A 23,422-nucleotide genomic window follows, 5' to 3' on the forward strand; every position below is an offset into this window, starting at 1 on the left:
GGAGTTTGCAATGGAATTAAGGGTTCCTAGCTGCAAAGCAATTTTTCCTGAGCTCCTGCAGCTGTAGGATCCTGAACAACATCACCTAGCTCCTTAAGGATATCCCTTTGGAGTCTGGTGAAGTGACATAGGTAATTCAGCGAGCATAGCAAAGGTCGCTGAGGAAAACATCCGCTTACCGTACCTATCCATGGTCCTAGAGTCCTTATTAGGAGGATGGGCGGTGCGGAAGGATCTGCAAGTTCCTTTTTGGTGGCAGCAGCCACCACCATGGCATCAGCGGGGACACCCTTAGTGAGGAATTGCTTATCACACGGGGCAGTGATAAATTTTGAAGGCCTCCTAGGGACTGGCTCTACAGAGTCAGGAGCTGCCCACGCCTTTCGGGCAATAACCTGCATAAGGGGGTCGAAGGCGGAGACACCCAGGAGGTGGAGGGCCGAGATCCAAACGCCTCTAGGTATACTGACTCATCCTCAGAGGGATTGTTGGTGGGCCAGTTTCCCCTCTGTCTAAGGAGTTCTAGGATGTCTGAGAAGGAGACATCCTCAGAGGGGGATCTAGGGGATCCCTCTGACTCATCAAAGTCAGTATCTGAAGTGATAGACTCGGGGGAGTCTACATGTTTCCTCTTACAAGTCCTCTTCCTAGGAGGATCTCCCGACACATCAGGAGAATCCTCGGAAGAGGGGGAAATTCCCAATGGGGAAACCTGAGGCGGAGGATCTCTGGGTCCTGTAGCAAGAGAAGTGGCAGAGATGTCAACAGGCACTATAGAGGGAGGAGCTAAGGGAACAGACTGCTGACTGATACCAGTGGCCAGCACACTCTTCATCACCTCGAATGCTCCCCTCCCAGGCAGGTCCGAGAGATCCCGTTCCGAAGAGCTAGGAACTCCAGGGACCACCGAAAGGGAAGTCTCCGAGGCAGATGTCGGAGCCGAGCTCACCAAGGCCGAGGCTCCAAGGGGAAGAGCGGGCTCGGACAAGGGTCCGATGCCACTCACCCCCTCGGAGGAGACCATGGAAGCCCGGCCACCGAATCCCTCTAAGGAAGGTCTCGAAGAGGAGATAAGAGTAGAGGCTGAAGGAACAGAAGGGGGTATCTGTCCTGCAGCCGTAGCAGTAACCATTCCCGAAGACTCCAACTCCAAGCTCTGGGGTAGAGTTGAAGGAGGAACTGCAACGGGGTGTGGACCAATAGTCGTCTGTTGAGACGGACTATGTAACATTTGGGCCAGTGCCTGTGACTTAAGTAATCTACTGACCACTCTCTCTAAGTCATGGTCAGAAAGCCTGGATGACCTTGAAGATCGGCTCAGATGGCTCCGTTCCGAGAGGAGAGGTGAAGCCGGAGCCGAAAGTATCGGCTCCAAGGAAGGAGACCTCGACCTCTTCCTCGAAGGAGCCATCGGAACCGATGAAACTATTGAACCTGTCGGAGCCGACAACTTATCGGAGCCGACAGGTAGCCTCGATGCATCGGCTCCAGCCGGAGCCGATACAGCCACAAAAGTAACGGTGTCGGAGCCGACACCGATGCCTGAGCCACATGGTGGTCGGAACCGATCGGAGCCGACACCGAAGTGGTCGATGCAGAATCGGCACCGATGAAGGCTTAGTTAAGCCAGAATCGGCTCCAGCCGGAGCCGATCTCGACTCAGAACGAGTCGGAGCCGAGGCCGCAGGCTTTGACACAGAAGCCTGGGCCTTGGAAGACTTGGCAGTCTTGGATGGAGCCGACTTAGCCGGAGAGCCCTCTGGCTTAAGAAGGCCCCTGAGTATTAATTTATTTCTTCTTTCCTGCAGGACTCTCTGGCTGAAAGAATGACATATAGCACAGGAGTCCTGCAGGTGAAAAGGCCCCAGGCAATACAGGCAAGAAGTGTGACCGTCTGTCAAGAGACATCTTCTGACAGCACGAGTCACACTTCTTAAAGCCTGAGACCCTTTCTTTTGACATGGTGTAACACAAGCACACACACACACACACCAGTCAAAGAAATTAAATTAAATATACCAAAAAGGTATAACTAGAAACACACACACACACCCTAACAGGGGGGGGGAATGGGATGGGTAAAGTTTGACTAAAAAAATAAGAAGAGACAGGGAATTTTCTGTCAGAAAATGTTTAAAACTAAATTAAAACTAATAATAAAGGGTTTTTTATTAAAGGGGGCTAAAATAGCAAAGTAGCAAATCACTTACCAGGAGCTGGTAAAAGGAGGACCTCATCAGCGAAGCGGCAAACGAGATCTGGGTACTTACCGCCTTGCATCATGGGATATGGGGCTGCCTCGAGCTGGTAAAAGTGACTCTCGAGCTTAGCAAGTGCCGAGTCGGAGCCGAGGATCGGCTCCGAACCCATCAAGCAAGAATGAAGGCGAGATTGACAAACTTAACATGGTTCCTTATAAAAAGGCCTCAAAACATTCATAGATGCAAGGGCAACAAAATCTTCTTCCAGAACCGTAACTAGGAAAAGGCCTCTAAATGGATTCTGACAGAGAAACAAAGTCCTGAAAGGTAACCAAGTACTAAAACAAGAGCAGAAAAGAGAGTCAACACTGTCAGGGGTTGTTCAGTCTACTTCTCCTGCCAGCTTCTTATTTTCCCATTACTTCCCCACTGTATATGGATCATCAGCCTGCCCTTATGACATTAGCCATCATACAGGCAGACAAGGGTTTTGTGATTAGGTTCCCCAAACATGTGCCCTGGTGGCAGATGTAAGCATCCACATAACCACTGGGGCATTCTGTGTCCCCCCTGGCATATTTGCCCACATTTAGGGTTCCCATCATCAGCATGGCATGCCAAGCCTCAATCCTCCAGTCTTGCAACTGCTGTCGTCATGCAAGCAACTTGGTTGAGTGAGATCATCAATTCCCTCCTCCAAGGGTGAGCAAACTAGTGTAAGCAACTCACTCTCACCATCCCATGCCCGCCTCCTCCAGCATCTAAGTCGCTAATAGAGCCCTAGTCTTCTGGAATAGTCATGACTTCATCATTCTACATCAGAGCCACAGCTCATGCAAGTCATATGACAAGAGATTACGGTTGTTGGGATTTCCTATACTTGGACATCTGTAAACTAAATTAGTTCAAACTCATGAACTGATTTTTCATCAATATGCAATTACCAGACTTCCATTACATGGTTCACAGTTTATACTATCATTGCATTAGGGCAGTAGCCAAAAGGAAGGCGGCTCCATATTCAGTGCATAAACACTGACCATCCAAAGTTGTTAAAATTTGATAATGTCTTACTTTGGCACATACACAGGGAAATTATCCCATAATATTACCACTGACAGTTAAAAAGGTGGACTGTAATGTGGTCTTACACCTGCTAATTTTAAAGTGTAAAATTAGCATCTCTTGACATTAACACTGAGATACTGAATTCTAACTAATTTAACAGGTCGCAATTCATCATACAATGCCTTAAAAGTGAAGCACAAACCAATCTGCTGCAATCTCAGGTTATATGCAAGGCTTTTGCTATCAAGTTGCTTTATAAATTTACACTGTATACATTCTAGAATACATAAGTCAACCCTACTACACCCACAAATCAATTATATTCAATACGTCTCACATAAGCTACATTTTTTTATAAGCTATAAATATTTTTTTTTCAGGAAATCTACATCCCTTGAAATAAATTTTTTAATCACCATGACTCACTGCTTTGGATTTAAACACTTGTTCATAGGTTGATACTAGGCTATCTGCCCTAGGGCATTTACAAGCCTAGCCAGAGTGTGTTTGGCTTTCGCCAAACTTCTTAGGATTAGTTGACTGTGCCTCTGTATAGTAGGTCACAGAAGATAGCCCATTTAGGGTTAGTTTACCGTGCCTCTGTCTAGCAGTGACACAGAAGAGATCCCAGGAGTAAATTTACGATCTCCCATCCAAATGTCAAGATTCTTCTTGAAGAGGGTCATTGAGGGGCTCTGTCTGACATTGATTAGGATTTTGTTCCAGAGTGAGGGGAGCCTCTGGGATACGAATCTGTCCCTCCAGCATGTTCTATTTATTTCTGTCCTGAGGTTTAATTCACTGGAGCATGTAGTTCTCATGGATTTGGATTTCTTGAGGTGGAGCATGTCCATTAATTCTGGGTTGGACATGGCTTTATACATCAGGCACAGATCGCCTCCGAGTAGGCAGTAAGCAACTGAGTAGAGCTGGAGTTTCTTTAGCCTAACTGCGTAGGGCATCCGTTTGAGTCCCTTGATCCTCTGTGAGGTACTTTTAGGGTCTTTCTAGATGTAGCAGGTGACGGGTAAGGTACATCCCAAATGCGGCATTGTACTCAATTATGGGCCTGATGAGTAGAGGGGGCACAATGACCTATCTTGATCTAGATGTGAACCCCTTCATGATAAGGTGGGCTTTATAGAATGTCTTTCTAACCACTTTGGCAATGTGATTGTCAAAGGAGAGATTGCAATCTACTTGGGTCCCCATATCCCTAATTACTACTTCTGTACTTAATGCATTACCACCTATGTGGTAATTTGTGGGCACTTTGTTTTTCCCAAAGGGGATGACTATGTACATTTTGGCATTTAGCTTTAGGCCATGGCTCGGGCACCAGTTATCCATCTCGGTGAGACCTTTTTGGAGGATGCTTGTGTCAGCCGGCGAGTCGATTATGGCCCCCAGTTTGCAGTCATTTGCAAACTTTGTCAGCCATAGTCCTCCTGTGTTAGCCTGTACCTCAGAGAGAAATATATACCGAACAAGAGAAGTCCCAGGACTGAGCCTTGTGGGACGCCACTTGTAACTGGTTTAGAGTCTGACATGACAACTGCAATTCTGACCATGTGGGTTCTATCCCTAAGCCAGTTTGCAACCCATCTTGTGACATAGGAGTTGATATTTAAGCTGGTGAGCTTATTTATGATGCCCGAGTGGGGTATTGTGTCGAAGGCTTTTGCAAGGTCAAGGTAGGCTGTGTGGACTACATTCCCTTCGTCTATGGCCTTGGTGACAGTTTCAAAGAAACTGACCACGTTCAAGAGGCAAGATCTGCCCTTAAAGCCGAATTGGGTAGGATTCAGTGTTTGGAGGTTCCCAATGTCTTTGTTTACAAGTTCCACGATGATATGCTCCATAGCTTTGCAGACCAGGCTAGTTACGCTTATAGGGCGATAGTTTCCAGGGTCTGTTGTGGCACCACCTTTATGGAGCAAGACCACTGTTGCTGTACGCCATTCTTTGGGTACATATCCTGTTGGAAGGATGAGACTGAACAGTGATTTTAAGTGAGGGTTCAGCTCTTCTTGGAGCTATACAAAACGCAGCCCGGGACACTGTCCGGTCCCATCTGTGATGTCACAGGGAGGCTACACTCTGTTGGGATAGTAATTTGCTCATTTGGGGGGGGGGGGATTGCACTGAACCTGTCTGCCAGGATGTTGGCAATGTCTGTGGGTTCAGTGTATTTTTTGTCATTTTGCACTAACTCTGAGCATATCTGGGAGTTTTCACCCAGGTTTCTGACATAACTAAAGAAAGCCTTGTGATTATCTTTAGCGTCTTGTGCAATTTTTCTTTCGAAGCTAGCCTTAGATGATTTTATGAGGGATCGTAGTTTCTTGCTAGTACTGATCAGAGTTGCCTTCCCTTTCAAGGATTTTGCTCTATCATGTAGTACCTTCCTCCTTCTGTTGTACATCTTATTTATGGCTGGGGTCCACCCAGGTCTCCTGCCTTTGGAGGAGTGTGTCTTGGTTTTGTTTGGGATAGCACGATCCATGCATTCCTGTAGGTATCCATAGAATGCGTTTGTAAAGGATTCTGCGGTTTGGGCCACATTTTCCACTGGCCCTGGGGCTTTGAAGGATTCCACCTCGGTTTTGAGAAGTGGGAAGTTTGCTTTTGAGAAGTTTTTGACCGTGGTTTACTTTGCTGGGGGTGGGGACGGATATGGATGTCCATAGTGATTTATGGTCAGATCTTACCAATGAGGGGTATACCTCTGGTATGGAACATAGAGTCCCCATGTTGGTGGTGATCAGGCATTTGAGTTTATAAATTCTAGGAACCATTGGGCTAGGGTGTTGGGGCTTGAGTAGTGCTTCCAGTCTATGTTTGGGTAGTTAAGTAGACTTTCATATTCTCCAGTGTCCTCAGGAAAGCTGAGTGGGGTTCCTGAGTTTGGGAGGGTGGTCTGTAGCAGGCTACAAACTGGAAGGCAGTTTTGCCCACTGTTAGTTGCACATGGATGACCTCAGATGCTTCGTGCAGTGCCACTAGCATGGAGGTATGGGTATCTTTGATGAATATGGATACTCCCCCCTCCTCTTGTGGTTCAGTCCGAGTTTTGAGGCCGAAAAGCATGGTAGGAGGTATAGCCTGGTAGTGCTGGGGTGCTCTCAGGAGCCTTGAGCCAGGTTTCTGTTACTGCACAATTATCGATATTCCTCATAATGAGGAGAGCCTCGAGTGCGTGCATCTCGAGGTTTAGACTTCTGGCGTTGAGCAGCATTACCCTTGGTTTCTTTTTCCTTGGGTTGTCTAAGGAGGTGGGTTTATCTTTTGAGCCTTGCCTAAAAAAGGCACTATGGGGGTGGCAAGAGCCTTGGCCAGTATTCGAAAACCCAGGGGTTCATAGGTTCATACTAGGCTATCTGCCCTAGGGCATTTATAAGCCTAGCCAGAGTGTGTTTGGCTTTAGCGAACCATTTTAAATTAATTTTGCTATGCCCTTTTTCGAATTTAGTATACTGTGCCTCTGTCCAACAGTGACACAGAAGTGATACCCGGGGTAAACCTACGATCTCCCATCCAGTCAAGACTCCTCTTGAAGAGGGTCAATGAGGGACTCTGCCTAACCTGGACTGGGATTTTATTCCAGAGTGAAGGGAGACTCAGGGTTATGAATCTGTCCCTCCAGCATGTCCTATTTATTTCAGTGCTGAGGTTCAAGTCTCTCGAGCGCATAGCTCGATGGGATTTGGATTTTCTGAGGTGCATGTCCATTAATTCCGGGTTGGACATTGCTTTATACGTCAGGCACAGATCGCCTCTGAGCAGGCGGTATGCCACTGAGTAGAGCTGGAGTTTCTTTAACCAGGCAGCATATGGCATCTGTTTGAGCCCTTTGATCCTCTTGGTGAGGTACTTTTGGGGTCTTTCCAGTTGCTGCAGGTGTCTGGTAAGGTACATCCCAAAAGGGGCATTGTACTCAATTATGGGCCTGATGAGGGATGAGTAAAGAGGCAAGATGACCTCCCCTGATCTAGATGTGAATCTCTTCATGATTAAGTGGGCTATATAAAATGTTTTTCTAACTACTTTGGCCACGTGGTTGTCAAATGAGAGATTGCTATCAACTTGGGTCTCCAGGTCCCTAATTACTTCTTCTGTACTTAATGGATTACCACCTATGTGGTAATTTGTGGGCACTTTGTTTTTGCCAAAGGGGATGACTATACACTTTTTGGCATTTAGCTTGAGGCCATGGCTCTGGCACCAGTTGTCTGTTTCTATGAGGCCCCTTTGGAGGATGCTTGTGTCGGCTGGAGAGTCGATTATGGCGCCCAGTTTGCAGTCATCTGCAAACTTGGTCAGCCACAGTCCTTCCGTGTTGGCCTGCACCTCCGAGAAATATATACCGAACAAGAGAGGTCCCAGGACTGAGCCTTGTGAGACTCCACTTTTAACTGGTTTGGAGTCTGACATAACTCCAGCAATTCTAACCGTGTGGGTTCTGTCCTGGAGCCAGTTTGCAACCCATCTAGTGATATAGGGGTTTATATTTAAGCTGGTGAGCTTATCTATAATGCCTGAGTGGGGTATTGTATCGAAGGCTTTTTGCGAGGTCCAGGTAGGCTGTGTGGACCACCTTCCCCTCGTCAATGGCCTTGGTGACCGTTTCAAAGAAATCAACCAGGTTTAAGAGGCAGGATCTGCCCTTAAAGCCGAACTGGGTAGGATCCAGTGTCTGTAGGTCCCCAATATCTTTACGAGGTCCATGATTATCCTTTCCATAGCTTTGCAGACCAAGCTAGTCAGGCTTATGGGGCGATAGTTTCCAGGATCCGTTGAGGCACCACTTTTGTGAAGAGGGACCACTGTTCCTGTACGCCACTCTTTGGGTACATATCCTGTAGTAAGGCTGAGATTGAACAGTAGTTTTATGTTTGGGTTTAGCTCTTCTTGGAGTTCATGTAGGACGCAGCCCGGGACACCGTCTAGTCCCATTGATGCTGTGTTTTTTGCTTTGGAGGGCAGCTCTTACCTGAGCATCTGAGCTGTCAGGGGGGGCAGCACTCTGCTGGGATAGATGTTTGCCCTTTTGGTGGGGGGGTTTGCGCTGAACCTGTCAGCTAGGATGTTGGCAATATCTGTAGGTTCGGTGTATTTTTTGTCATTTTGGACCAATTCTGAGCATATCTGGGAATTCCCACCCAGGTTCCTAACATAACTAAAGAAAGCCTTGTGATTATCCTTAGTGTCCTGTACAATTTTTCTCTCGAAGCTGGCCTTAGACGATTTTATGAGTGCACGTAGTTTTTTGCTAATACTGATCAGAGATGCCTTCCCTTTTTGGGATTTTGCTCCATCATGTAGTAGCTTCCTCCTTCTATTGTATAGTTTGTTTATGGCTGGGGTCCACCAGACAGGACGTCTGCCTTTGGAGGATTGGGTCTTTGTTTTATTTGGGATTGCATGAGCCATGCATTCCTGAAGGTGTTCATAGAATGCATTTATAAAGGATTCTGCGGTCTGGGCCATATTTTCCACAGGCCCGGGGGCTTTGAAGGATTCCACCTTGGTTTTGAGAAGTGTGAAATTTGCTTTAGAGAAGTTTTTCACTGTGGTTTTCAGGGCAGGGGGTGGAGTCGGGATGTGAATATCCAGTGAGATTAGTTTATGGTCTGATCTTACCAGTGAGGGATACACTTCTGGTCTGGAGCATAGAGTCCCCATGTTGGTGATGATCAGGTCCAGTATGTTTTCCCCCTCTTGTGGGAGTGGTAACAAGTTGTTCCATAGCATTTGAGTTTATAAATTCTAGGAACCTTTGGGCTAGGGTGTTGGAGCTAGAGTAATGCTCCCAGTCTGTTTGGGTAGTTGAAGTCGCCCAATATAATGGTGTTTGGAGAGACCTTCATATTTTCCAGTGTTCTCAGGAAGGGAGAGTGGTCTGTAGCAGGCTATAAACTGGAAGGCAGTTTTACCCACTGTTAGTTGCACATGGATAGTCTCTGATGCTTTGTAATGTGCCACCAACCTGGAGGTGTGGGTATCTTTGACGAATATTGATACCCCCCTCCTTTTGTGGTTCGGTCCAAGTTTTGGGGCCAAAAAGCATGGTATGAGGTATAACTTGGTAGTGCTGGGGTGCTCTCGGGAGCCTTAAACCAGGTTTCTGTTACTGCACAGATATAGATGTTCTCCAAGCTAAGGAGAGTTTCGAGTGTGTGCATCTTGAGGTTTAGACTTCTGGCGTTGAGTAGCATTACTCAACTTCTTATCCCTTGCGATACCTATGGAGGTGGGTTTGTCTTTTGAGCCTTGCCTAAAAAAGGCACTATGGGGGTAGCAAGAGCCTTTGCCAATATCCGAAAGCCCAGGGGTGACAGGTGCTAGCCGTCCCCAGCGAAGCATCGTGGCTTGTCGAGCATGTCATCCCAGGCTGACAGGCATTGGATCCCCTTTGAATGACACCAATACTTAAGCCAATTGTTGAAATTGATCATCTTGTCTTCATATTGTGGCATCATTCTTGGTGAGGGCAAGATGCTACTCAAGGTCAGGGTCATACCGGCCTGGGCTACATGCTCAGAGAGCTCCTCTATGTCTATTTTCATGTAGTCCAGGGAGGTACGTCTCAGGTCATTCACACCAGCATGGACAATGACTGACTCATATTTGTACTTGCCTTGGAGTGACCCGAGTGCTTGTGTTATGTGGCGGATCGTAGCACCAGACAGGCAGCTCACCGTGACCTTCTCCTTGTTCAGCCGGGTGAGCGGGATGTCAGTGTGCCTGACGATAGAGTCACCTACAACAAGTGTATCAGGTGTGTTTAGCCTTAAGGGCTGTGACTGTTCGGCACACTGGCTTTGTGAGCTATGTGTTGCACGTGTTTCGTTTTGGGGTAGCGGTTGCTTGGGTGTCTGCTTTGGAGGTCTCTGCTGCTTAGGCAGATTTTTATTTAGAGCCTCAGAGTATGTTTTTGTGTGTTTATGTGTTTGGTTTGCTGTCGTGGTAGGTCTATGTGACAGGTGCAAGCCATCCCTAGCGAAGCAACGTGGCTTGTCAAGCACGTCATCCCAGGCTGACAGACACTGGAAACCCTTTGAGTGACACCAATACCTTATAAAGACAAAATGATCAATTTCAACAATTGGCTACTGTGGTATCATTCTTGGTGAGGGTAAGATACTACTCAAGGTCAGGGTCATACCGGCCTGGGCCACATGATCAGAAAGCTCCTCTATGTCTCTTTTCGTGTAATCCAAGGAGGTATGTCTCAGGTCATTCACACCAGCATGGACAATGACGGAGTCATATTTGTACTTGCTTTGGAGTGACCCGAGTGCTTGTGTTATGTGGTGGATCCTGGCACCCGACAGGCAGCTTACAGTGACCTTCTTGTTCAGCCTGGTGAGAGGGACGTCAGTGTGTCTGACAATAGAGTCACCTATTACAAGTGTATTAGGTGTGTTGTTTAGCCTTAAGGGCTGTGACTGTGTGGCACACTGACTTTGTGAACTATGTGATACGTGGGTATTGTTGTGGGGTAGCAGTTGCTTGGAGGTCTGCTTTGGAGGTCTCTGTTGCTTGGGCAAATGTTTATTTAGAGCCTCAGAGTATGTTTTTGTGTGTTTATGTGTTTGGTTTGCTGTTGCGATAGGTCTATGTGAAATACTTGAGCTTTTTGAAATAGTTGCATACTAAAACCTTCCCCCACAAATTTTTATATTCATATCTATAAGGCAAATCTGTGCTAAACTAGCACGGGAAATAAATACTGGCATACTTTCTATTTGTGCTCCAGCAAGACTTTGAAGTTTGGGGCCTTTTCTTTTTTTCTAGAAGGCTGTTTGATTGTGGAACTAGTACATACAAGTAAAAGGGGATTTGTCCCACTGTAAGATTGTTTTGTATACATTAATCCATTAGATGAAGCTTCAAAGTGATTTTGTTCAGTTTTCTGTTGATCTGTACTAGAAGCCTGCTGGAAAGACCTGAACCTTTCAACCAACCATTGATGGAAAACAGCCATGTTATTAATTTCAGGACATTGAGGTCTGGTGAGTGTTGACTGCTGGATGAGGCACAAGTTTCTTTTAAAAGGTTGTTGGCTCATCAGTTTGCAAATGTAGCAAGACTGAAAAGAAGGGAAGTAATACTGCCCAAGTCAAGAGGGGGCTATCAGGACTGCTTCTGCCACATGCAGTCTAGCTTTTTGTATGAACATAATCAGGGGAAATGGAGGAAGACTCCTGGCTGAAGATGTACTACAGCATTCTTTACACACCCCCTGAAGGTGAGTAAAGGAGCAAAAGTTTGAGGCAGTTGGTGTTGAATGGAAAAGGAAAACAAAATCACAATAGGATTCCCCAGAAAACAAAATCACAATAGGATTGCCCATACAGAACTCCTCTTAGCAAATCCCTCTTACCTTAACTTGACATTATCTGTTAACCAAAGTTTATCCCACCAGAATGTGGAACTGATGCCAGAAATCATTTGAACTAGATGGCCCACCCCACAGCCTCCTAGTCTCTTGACACCGAGTAAAAGCAGGTTAACTCCTACCTGCAGTTTGTTGATATACCAGACTACAGCCATACTGCTTTGACATATTGCCCTAGTGGATGGGAATAATCCCCTTAGGTAGGCAGTCCTGAAAAAGGGACAGAGCCCATGGCCTCTTCTCTAGGACAAAGACATACAAACGAGTCTCCTGGGATGTTCAGGTCCCCTAGACTATTTGCCAGCTGAAATATCTCCATCTCCAAAGACAGATCTGTGGCAATTGCTGCTTGTAGGTTTGAAACCGAAAAGGGTTCTTCATCGATAAAAGTAAACTAATCCAGCTACCATTCTAGACACGAGTTGCACGTCCTTGACAGCAGAACAGGATGATGAATGCAATCTGATTTATGAGACCGTGGACTCCTCCCAGGAGCCTGGCATGACAATATAAAAAAAAAAAAAAAAATGTATGCTACTACAAGGCCCAGAACTGGGATTCACTCCTCTGCAAGTATAGTCTGGGAGGGCTACATGCCAACTGTTTGCTGAATGGACAGGATGTTGTCATGAGGAAAGGCACAACACGCTGCTGTACATCTAGGAAACACCCTATGAAGATAAAAGTTTTAACTGTATAAAAAGGTGAGACTTTGGGAGATTCAATGAAACTCCAGACAGAAGTACAGGTGGAGCTCCAAGTGCTCCGATGTGTTCAAATACTTTCTGAAACATTTCAGGGTAGTTCAGATGCTGAAGACACAGCTGGCATAGAAACACTGCCTGCCAGGAAAAACTGCACTGGCATCACAGAAGTGGAGGAATAGTCCAAGGCCGAGAATACCACAGCTTGACACTGATGATACTTAGAAAGCTTTACACTGGATGGAGGCCCTAACAGTTAAGGAAATCGGTCAAAAAGCACTACAATGCCAAGAAAATGCCAGCACTGCAGTTAATCACGGCCACCTGAAAGGTTGTGAGTCAGAAACCCTGGGCTACCTGATTCTGAAAAGATTCCAGAAACATCTGCACCAAAGCAACTAAAAGGGACTGGTGTCAGAAAGCACAACAAACCAAACAGATTTTCAATGGCAAAGTCTAGACTGCCAACAACACAACCATAAACATTAGAACAATTGAAGCAGTGCTTAAACAATGTTAGCTAGGCAGGAGTCGTTAAACCTTTGCCGGGAAAACCGATTCCCATGTGACAGATAAAGGTACAGCAAAATCAGAAAGATCGGTAACAAAGTCAAGCAACTTATTAAAACAGACAATCTCCTACTACCAAAATATGCAGAATAAATACATTAACCCAAAAAAGTCCTGGGCTGCTGTCAACACCGTACTGCAACCAGAAAAAACAACCACCCCCAAAATAGTGAACCATGACATCCCCATTCAGCTCAACAAGTTCTTCACAGAAAATATCCAAAACCTAGCCAACAACCAACTAACCCCCAACAACCCATCCACATCTAAAACACCAACTTCATCTAAAACACCATCTTCACCCAAAACAAATCTCAGTTACCCCATCTTCACCTTCAACCCAGTGCCAACCAAAATCATACAAAAATTACTCCTAAAGCTTAGGCCAGCCTCTACAGCCGACTATAATATACCTTCCGAATATCTGCAACTAGCAGCTGAAGCAATAGCCTAGCCGGTCTCCATATTAATAAACAGATCTCAGAGTGCAAAGTACACCATCTTTGGAAAACATCACATATTACACCACTGCACGAAGGGGATACCTCTATAGAACTTGGTAACTACTGACCCATAGCTTTACTATACCCCCTATCAAAACTTCTAGAGAAGGTTGTCCACATGCAACTGATGAAGTACCTCTTGGAAAACAAATTATCCACTCAGCAACATTGTTTCAGACCCTTCCATAGCACCACAACAGCACTTGCATCATTTACTAATACAGTCAATAACCACAGAAATAATGGACTGCTAGTATCTGCAACTTTCTTAGACTTTTCTAAAGCCTTTGACATGGTCAACCATGAAAAACTTCTTCATACACTAACCACCCTAAATCTCAGCTTCTCTACTATTTCTTGGTTTAAGAGCTACCTAGATGGTAGGCAACAAGCTGTAAAATGGCAAAATCAGCTCTCTCCCTTATTGCCCGTCTCCCTAGGAGTACCCCAAGGCTCCATCCTGGGTCCTCTACTCCACCTATTTACTAATCAACTATCAACCACCATACCCCAAGTCTCAATAGTCTAATGTGCAGATGATACACCATTATCTGCGCAGCCAACTCCCTTGACCTCCTCCTCTCCCTAACACAAGAATGCTTTTCCCTGGCAGAAACATGGATCACTAACCAAAACCTCATTCTAAACCCAGCCAAAACTAAATTACTCCTCTTCACCCTTCACAGATCTCCACCCTCCTCATCTAACTTTTCAGTCTCCTCTCATACCACCACCATCACACCCAGCAGTTATGCCAAACTGCTAGGCCTCGAAATTGACAATGGCCTTAAATTTGACATTCATATCTCCCAGACCATTAAGACAGTCCACAGAAAAATGGGCCTACTCTATCGCAACAGTTTCTCACCAGTCACTCTAAGGTTGCCACAGCCAGGACACGCCTCATATTGACCCTACTTTATGCCTCCCCTGTGCTTACCAATATCCGAAAAACTGAGCTCAACAAACTAGACAGCTGCTACAATAAAATAACCCGATTTGCCACAGGATCTCCTTCTAGAACCCAACATTGTGAAAGCCTCAAAAAACTCAACTGGCTAGAACTCCCCCTGACCCTTCAAGTCAGCCAACTAGCACTTGCTCACAAAGTACTACATCATCCAGGCAACACACCAGCCCTGCAGCAACTACTCCAGCCTTACACCACTACCAGATCCCTGAGATAAAGTACCTAACACCTCCTTAAGGTAACAAACTTTAAAAATGAGGCAGGTAGATCTGTTTATAGCCACTTCATCTCTAAAATCTGGGACTCCCTTCCAGCCTACATAATAAATAACTCCACCACCCAATTAAAAAAACTACTCAGCACACTTCCTGAAACACAGATTATGTACCTGTACTACCCCTGGATAGTAGCTCATGTATGTCTGTCTGTTTCCAGCAACTAGGGCAACAGCTTATCTACGGCTTTTGTAATGTATGCATGGGGTAATAGTATCACTGAACACTGTAAAGAAACCTGAAGGACATAACTAATTTCTACACACGAGAGACATGCTATCTACTGTCTTCTTGCTATACTTGCTGTTAAACACCTCTATAACATGTATACAATTAATGTAGCCTGTGAATGTTGGCAAATACACTCTCTGGTTAACTCAGTATCTTATTTACTATACTTCTATAAGTATAACGATCGTGTACTCTATATATTGTTTAATGAACTTTTTTGTTAACATGTCATTCTCTTGTTAATGATTTTACTGCTCTGGAGCTTTTCTCCTCGGGCCTCCACTAAAAATGGACATGTATCCAGTTGGACTCTCCCGGTTAACAAATGTAAAATAAAAAATAAAATAACTAAATAAAATCAGTGGCTAGGTTATCTGAACTGAAGATGTAAGTGCCTGGGAATAAGAAGCATTAGCTGGAAAGACAGAAGGAAAAGTACAGTTGTGTACACTTACCATAAATGTTGCAGTCATTACATTTGGGTAATCTGCTAGCAGGTTGCCCTCAGTCGGCCTGATTAACAAAGTCTTAGCTCCTGCATCAGTTGCTGTCCCTTCTTCCAGGACGTCAGGTCGTCAGGGGTATAAAACATGCAGCCAACGCCATTACATCACTTTCTTACCCCAGATGTCAGGTGCCCCCCAAAATGGGGAGCAAATAAAATTAAAAAAAAAAAACACAAAAATATACCTCCAAACAAAAACAAATACACCAAAAAGGCTTTTAAGCATAGTAAAAGAAAGTAGAGGAATAGTAAAAGAAAAACAGGGGGGTGGAGGGAGGGTAACCAGGACTGCAGCAATGAATACACTCGAACATCTACATTTATGGTAAGTGTACACAACTGTACTAGGTTCTTCATGTTTCACTGTTGCAGTCATTACATTTGGGTAGATTCCCAAAGCTATGGTTGGGAGGATGAATTTATACAGCATTAGGACCAGCTATAAGGCCCTGCAAGACAGCAGTGGCAAAGCCAGCTCTGGATTTAGAGAAAATTGGTAAATTACAATGCTTGGTGAAAGTATGCACTTAACTCCAGGTAGCAGCTTCTAGAATATCCCTGCTGGGAACACCTCTGAGAAAAGCTGCAGAAGTAGATGCAGCCCTGGTGGAACGAGATCTGATACACTGGGGGATAGGTTTTCCATGGTGCTTATAGCAGAAATGAATGCAGCAAATGCCACTAGCAAATGCTCAGATTTCCTTCGAAATTTAGTTCTGTCCAAGTAGAATCTAAGTTGTCTGTGCACGTCCAAGGAATGCAGAATCCATTCCCCTTTGTTCTGTGGATTGGAGTAGAAGGTTGGCAAATGAATGAATTGGTTAAGAGCCACACTGGAAACCACCATGGGCATGAAGGATGGATTGGTCCTCAGGAGATACCCTATCCGTATGAAAGATGATTAAAGGCTCCACTGCCATAAGGGCTTGTAATTCAGAAATCCTTCTAGCTGAAGTGATTACCAATAGGAAGGCTGTTTTCCAAGAAAGAAATTTTAAAAGTCTACAGTAGCAACTGGCTCAAAAGGAGGTAAAGTGAGCTTTTCCAAAACAAAGTTAAGGTCCCAAGCAGGGGTAGGAGCTCTCCTGGGTAGTCTCAAGTTCTTTGCCTCTCTGAGATACTGCTTGAGCAGGGGATGAGAAGAGAGGGGTGGTTCTGTTATAAATAGCTGAAGCATGGATTTTAATTAGAGGAAAAAAAGACAGGCCCTTGTAAAGCATATCCAGTTAAGTATTGCAAAATCTGAGGTAAAGTGGGCGTTGCTGTGCTCATCCCTAAAGATTGGTTCCAAGCAAAGAATCTTTTCCATTTGTCAGCATAAGATTTTCTTGTACTAGGTCTTCTCGCCTCCAAGATGACATCCAACACAGGTTTGCTGAGGGATGCTAAGGGTGAATTTAAATGATTAGCCAAGCTGCAAGATTCAATGTTGGGAGCAGAGTGCAGAATTTGGTTCTCCTGCTGAGACGGCAAGGAAGGCGACTGAGGCAGGTGCCATGGAGATATTTGTGACACTGCGCAGGAGTAGGTACCAGTGTTGGCGAGGCCAGTCTGGAGCAATTAAAATAATTTTTGGTTTGTCCTGTTTGACTTTTAGCAGAACTTTGGAGAGCAGAGGCAGAGGGGGAAAAGTCATAGACTGACAGTTTTTTTCCAACTGAAGGACAGAGCATCCACTTTCCAGGCTTTTTTGTGAGAAGTCCTTGTGCAAAACTTTACAACTGGTAGTTCTGGGGGGAGGCAAATAGATCTATGTCTGGGCTCCCCCATTTGCTTGTCAACATGTTGAAAAAATCCGTGGTTCCAGTTTCCACTTGTGTGGGTCCATGAGATTTCTGCTTAGTCCATCTGCCAGTGTATTCAGTTTTCCTGGCAGGAATGGAGCTTGTAGTTGCACTTGGTAGCTCAAGGCAGTGTTCCACAATGCCATAGCTAGTCTGCAGAGGGGGTAGAAATGTGTACCCTCCTGCTTGTTTATGTACCACATAACCATGGTGTTGTCAGTCTTTACCATTAGTTGTCCTGGATGAATGTAGTCCTTGAAGGCTGTCAGAGCATTCTGTACAGCTAACATTTCTTTTGATCGATATGTAGGTGCATTTGATTTGGGTTCCATCTGCCCTGAATGCACTTCCCTGCCAGGAGAGCCCCCCATACATAGTCTGATGCATCTGTAGTTAGGGTTTGGGTGGCAGGGGGTAGTGTGAACGGCAGTCCCTTGTTTTGGTGGCAGGCCTCTGCCCACCATATGAACTCCAGGCGTAGGCAAGGTATGCCAGGAATCATGGTTTCCAGGCTGTGACAATGTTGACTCCATAGACTTATGTACCACTGAAGTTTCCTCATATGCAGTCTTGCATATGGAATTAGAAGAATGCAGGAGGCCATGAACCCAAAGGCTTGCAATATTTGTCTTGCAGATAGCAGGGTTTTTGTGGCCATTTGTTTGAAGTTAGTTACCAAATGAATTTGCTTTTCTGGCGTGAGGAAAGCCATCTGGGCAGTTGCATTCAAGCTTGCACCCAGGAATGTAATCTGTTGAGAGGGTACCAGTTGTGATTTATTTTTCGTTTATAGTGTACCCTAGACAAGTTAGAACCCTTTTTACAAACACCAGGTGATTTAGAAGTATGGCCTGGTTTTCTGTCTGAATTAGACAATCGTCCAGGTATGGATCTATTTAAATATTTGCCTGCAAAATGCAATTACTGGAGCCAGGCACTTTGCGAATACCCTGGGCGCAGCAGACAAGCCAAAGGGCAGTGCAAAGAACTGATAACGCAAGTAGCCTGCTTTGAAGTGTAGGTATCTTCTGCAAGATTCCCTGACTGGGATATGCAGGTAAGCTTCTTTTAAATCTAGAGTTGCCAACCAGGCATCTTTGCCTAGCATAGGAAGTAACTGGTGAAGAGTCAGCATCTTGAATTTTGGAATGTCCAGAAAGGTGTTTAGAGTAGACAGGTCCAGAATTGGACACAATGATTTGTCTTTTCTGGGTACCAGGAAAAGCCTGGAATAAAAACCTTGTCCCTTTTCCTCTTCTGGTACCGGCTGAACAGCCCCCATGTTTAAGAGGGAAAGTACTAGTCTCCGAGCCTCTGCCCACTGATTTGGGGGCAGGTCTGGCCACCCGTTTGGTGTTGGCAATGTGTGGAAATGAAATCTGTATCCCTGGGACACGATATTTAAAGCCCATTTGTCCTGCGTTATGAGTTCTCAGTGTTTTGCATGAAGAGCAATCTTTTCCCCCAAAGGGGCGTCTAAAAGGTAAGTGCTTGGTAATTTTAAAGGAAAGTCATTGAGACCATTTACCATAGGGGGGTATCTTATTTCCTGATTTGGAAGTGGAGGCCCCCCATTGCTTAGTTCTGACAGTCCCTTGGGACTGAAACCTGGTGCTTTTGGTGCATCTGGGTTTGGCTTGAGTGGATCTGGAAGGAGCTGGAAAGGACCAATTCTTAGTAGGTCAGTGCCTACTAAGTCTTGGAGGTTGCACTTGTAAGAAATATTTTACAGTTTGCATAGATTTAGCCTCATTTTCCATCTTTTTTAGAACTTCTTCAGCCTTATTGCCAAACAGGTGATACTAATTTAAAGGAGCATCCAACAATTTTGCTTTAACATGATCAGGCAGAGATTGCTCCTTAAGCCAAGCATGCCTTCTAAGCACAGACCCAGTAACAGCAGCCCTGCAAGAGGCCTCTAAAGAAGCAAAACCACATTGCAAAGTAGGTTTTCTAACTTGTTCAGCAGAATGCAATAAATCCTGTAAATCTTTATTTTCCACACCGTCAGAATTCAACAATTCAACTTTAACATATGAAATTGGCAGTTTAAAGCCTGATTGCCAAGGTTGCAGAAGTATAAACCTTTTACACCATCTATCCAGCGCCCTGAAGTCTCTATAAGAAGGGGTAGGATTTTTAGTAACAGAAGCCTTAATGCCCTTGGGCCCCTAAGAAATGGTTTCTGGATCCGCAACAGGATTTTTGAAAAGGAACTTGTGGGACTCAGGTTTACTAGGAGCCGGAGGCAGAGAATCAGGGGCCATACTGGATTCTGCAAACATCAACAATGTCTAGTACAGGAGGTATAGCCAAAAGCCTATGCTGAGGTAGGAGGAGGAAATCCCTAAGCCTCTTTTTAGATTCAGAAAATTCCTGACTCTCCAAGTGGAAATGCTCCCTTAAGGTATGTAAAGTTTCCCCAAAAGAAAAGTCCTCAGGAGGGGAAGCAGAGGGAATGGAATCCTCTGCATCAGAATCCTCATAAGTAGGTATGGACAAATCCAGGTCATTGGAAGAATTAGAAGAGAGTCCTGATCAGAAGATTCATAGTCAAACTCAGCCCTAGGCCTCTTAGAAGGGGGGGGGGGGGGTTTGACTACCCCTTATTAGAATAAGACGACTCTCAGCCATTTTGATCATTTGTTTTTTAGGCATAGGGGCCTGAACATGTGGCCTGGGCGTCGGTTTTTTAGACATAGATATTCAGGCCTTAGTATAGAAGGTGGAGTCTGTTTAATATGCAAATCTGTAAGCCTAAATACACCCTCAAAAGCCGGTGCCTGCACAACAGCTCCGGACCCAAAGGTACAGACATCCGCGGGTTCCACAGGTGACTCATCTAGCAGCATTACTGGACTCCAAATGGGTCTCAGTAGAAGCCTGCGAGTCAGAAGTAGCAGGTATCAGGGGCTGCGAAAGCGCCTGAGTACCGGCAAACTGGCGACTGGCTTAGGAGAAGCATCGGCAGTTTTGGACCTCGACTGCTTCTCTCTTTCTTTGCGTTTTTTCAGAATTCCAGTAGTCGGATGGCTAACAGATGTCATTTCTGGATAATTAAACCCGAGAACCAAAATATTTAGAGGCAGAAATGTACAGATGACAGATAGTGCGCTGATTAAAGCACAAAACCGACAGCAAGGTATGTCGTGGTCAGGGCCTAGACAAGGAATACAGTACAAATGAAAATCTTTGAGGTATTTGCTTTCCACAAGTAATGCAATTATTGACTTTTACTGACATTGGTAAGGAGCAAGAAAAAGTTTCCCCAACGGGGTACTTAGCTTTAAGTTGAAGACTTCAGTTCTGAAAATCAGAAACTGAAATTTCAGGAGTCGGCCGACCGGCACTTGCAAACTGCTTCTGCTTTGGGCACCGCACGGCAAGAAAGACTGATGTAATAGCGTCAATTGCATGTTTTATACCCCTGATGACCTGACGTCATGGAAGAAGGGGACAGCAACTGACACAGGACCCAAGATTTTGTTAATCAGGCCGACTGAGGGCAACCTGCCAGCAGATTACCCAAATGTAATGACTAACAGTGAAACATGAAAAACATCTGTTAGTGCCCACTGCCACAATACAGTGAGGACAGGTCTGGAACCTACTGATCTCCTGCTGCAGAAACAACTTTCAACAGCCTCCAGCTCAGAGTCAACAGGAAGGCAGCAAGAACAAAAAGGCTTGGATGATAAAATAACGTCTTCATCTGCCAAATTACAAATTCATCTGCCCCATTATTAAAATAGGCTGCCCTGCTAAGAAAAGGGCTTCAGCCATGGTTGGTAGGCCAAAGAACCTTTAAGAGGAAGACACTTGCAATAAAAACGGGGGAGTGAAGCAGTTTATCAGGGGGGGGGGGGGGCATTGCCTTTTTTCTGGCAGCCTGACTAGCAGAGTAAAAGGCAATTTACCCAAGGCCTTTTTGCACCTGCTTTTCACATTAAGCCCCAAACAAACATTCTCATGTATCATGCCATGTAATAAGTACCTGTCAGCAGGACAGCTAGGCGTGCTGCAGACATTTTCTAATTAAAGGGAAAGGATATCACGAGCAGTTGGTAGGGTAGACCTGACCTCAAAAGATGCAAAAGAACAGCATGCATGAAAGGAAAAGACAACTGAAGAACAGATTTACTTGCACAGCATTCAAACACTGAAGGCATGTACAAAAGGTAACTTGGAGCCATTTGTACTTCAACTGATACTTTCATATGGCGAGGAGAGTGTTTCTTGAAAGTGATGAGGAAAGGTAACCTGATAAAGTTTACCAGCCAAAAGTACAGTTTTGTACCCACCATAAATGTAGATGTTAGAGTGCTAATACAGCTGCAGTCATAACAGATGGGTTCTCCTGCCGTCAGGCGGGTCCTCGGTCAGCCAAATTCCAAAGTCTAGGTCCGGCGTCAGTTGTCGTTGCTTCTTCCCTGACGTCAGTGTGACAGGGGTATAAAAGAACCAGCAGACGCCATTTTCTTCAGTTTTTCTTGCCCCAGATGTCAGGTGCCCCCAGAAGGAAGGCAATACATAAATTTGTGTAATAAAGCAATGCCATACAATCAAAATACAGTAGTGCAAGCAAATACAACATAAATGAATACCCCAATGAGGTTGTATGAGGAGGTGTTAGCCAATAGGCCTGTCCCAAGAGGGGAAGGAGGGAGGGAAACCTGGACTGCAGCTTTATTAGCACTCGAACATCTACATTTATGGTAGGTACAAAACTGTACTATGTTCATCGTGCATACAGCTGCAGTCATAACAGATGGGTAGAATCCCAAAGCTAAGAAAGGGGTGGTAGGCACTAGGTGGAACTATGAGGAGCCAGGATGCCCTGCAAGACTGCAGTGGCAAAGCCTGCTCTAGATTTGGAGTATAATGGAAGGTGGTAGTGCTTGGAGAAGGTATGCACAGAACTCCAAGTGGCTGCTTCCAAAATATCTTTGGTAGGAACTCCTCTGAGGAAAGCTGCAGAGGTAGCTGTGGCCCTTGTGGAGTGAGATCTGATGCCTGTAGGTACAGTTTTGCCATGAAAAGAACAAAAGCGTATGCATTGGGCTATCCATTTTGAGATTGTCTGTTTGGAAATTGGCTTCCCTTGAGCTCCTATAGCATAGGACACAAAGAGCTGTTCTGATTTTCTGAAAGGCTTTGTTCTGTCCAAATAATAACGCAGTTGTCTGTGGATGTCCAAGGAATGTAGTAATCTCTCCCCTTTGTTTTGAGGATTAGGATAAAAAGGTAGGTAAGTGTATAGCCAGATTCAAAGCTACCCTGGATACCACTTTTGGCATAAAGGACGGGTTGGTTCGTAAGGAAACTCTGTCCTGATGGAAGATGATAAAAGGCTGCACCAGCCATGAGGGCTTGTAGTTCCAATACCCTACGAGCTGAGGTAATAGCCAGAAGGAAAGCCGTTTTCCAGGACAAATATTACAAATCTGTTGAGGCAGCTGGCTCAAAAGGAGGCAAGGACAGCTTTTCTAGAATTAAATTGAGATCCCAAGCAGGTATTGGTGGTTTCCTTCGGGGTTTTATATTCTTAGCCCCTCTGAGGAACTGTCTTAAGAGGGGGCGAGAGAATAAAGGTGGATCAGTGTTGTATTCTACAGAAATGGCTGAGGCATGAATTTTGATGGAGGCGAATGAAAGTCCACTGCTTAGCAGCTCAGCTAGATACTGTAATATTTGAGGTAAATTCAGTTTTCCAGGATTCTACCCCTTTTTCTCATTCCAGGCACAAAACAGTTTCCATTTTGCGGAGTAAGCTTTTCTAGTAGACGGCCTTCTGGCCTCCAAAATGACATCCTGCACCTCCTTGGAGAGTAGGGTCTGTTGTGATGTTAAGGAATCTTCCATGCAGCCAGATTGAGCGTTTTCAGCTGACTGTGAAGAGTTTTGAAGCTGTGCTGAGTCAGAAGAGGCATTAGAGGCAGGGTCCATGGTGGGGAATGCATCAGGCTCCTCAGGAGTGGGTACCAGTGTTGTCTTGGCCAGTCTGGAGCAATGAGAATCATCTTTGGTCTGTCTGCTCTGGTTTTTAATAGAACTTTGGGCAGCAGAGGAAGAGGTGGGAAGGCATAAACTGTCATTGTTGTCCAACTGAGAGAGCGTCCACTCTCCAGGCCTTTGGATGAAAAATCCTTGAACAGAATTTTGTCAATTGGTGATTGTTGTGGGAGGCAAAGAGATCTATGTCTGGCC

General features: G+C 45.2%; 1 protein-coding gene across 6 annotated transcripts in view; it reads right to left on the bottom strand.

Annotated features, from left to right (window-relative positions):
• Positions 1–23,422, bottom strand: part of COPZ1 (COPI coat complex subunit zeta 1) — a 682,287-nt gene that overhangs the window by 587,480 nt on the left and 71,385 nt on the right. The gene's annotated exons all lie outside the window — the stretch shown is intronic.

This window comes from Protopterus annectens, chromosome 9.part0 (assembly GCF_019279795.1).
Source record: "Protopterus annectens isolate FY-2018-M chromosome 9.part0, PAN1.0, whole genome shotgun sequence".
NCBI lineage: Eukaryota > Metazoa > Chordata > Ceratodontiformes > Protopteridae > Protopterus > Protopterus annectens.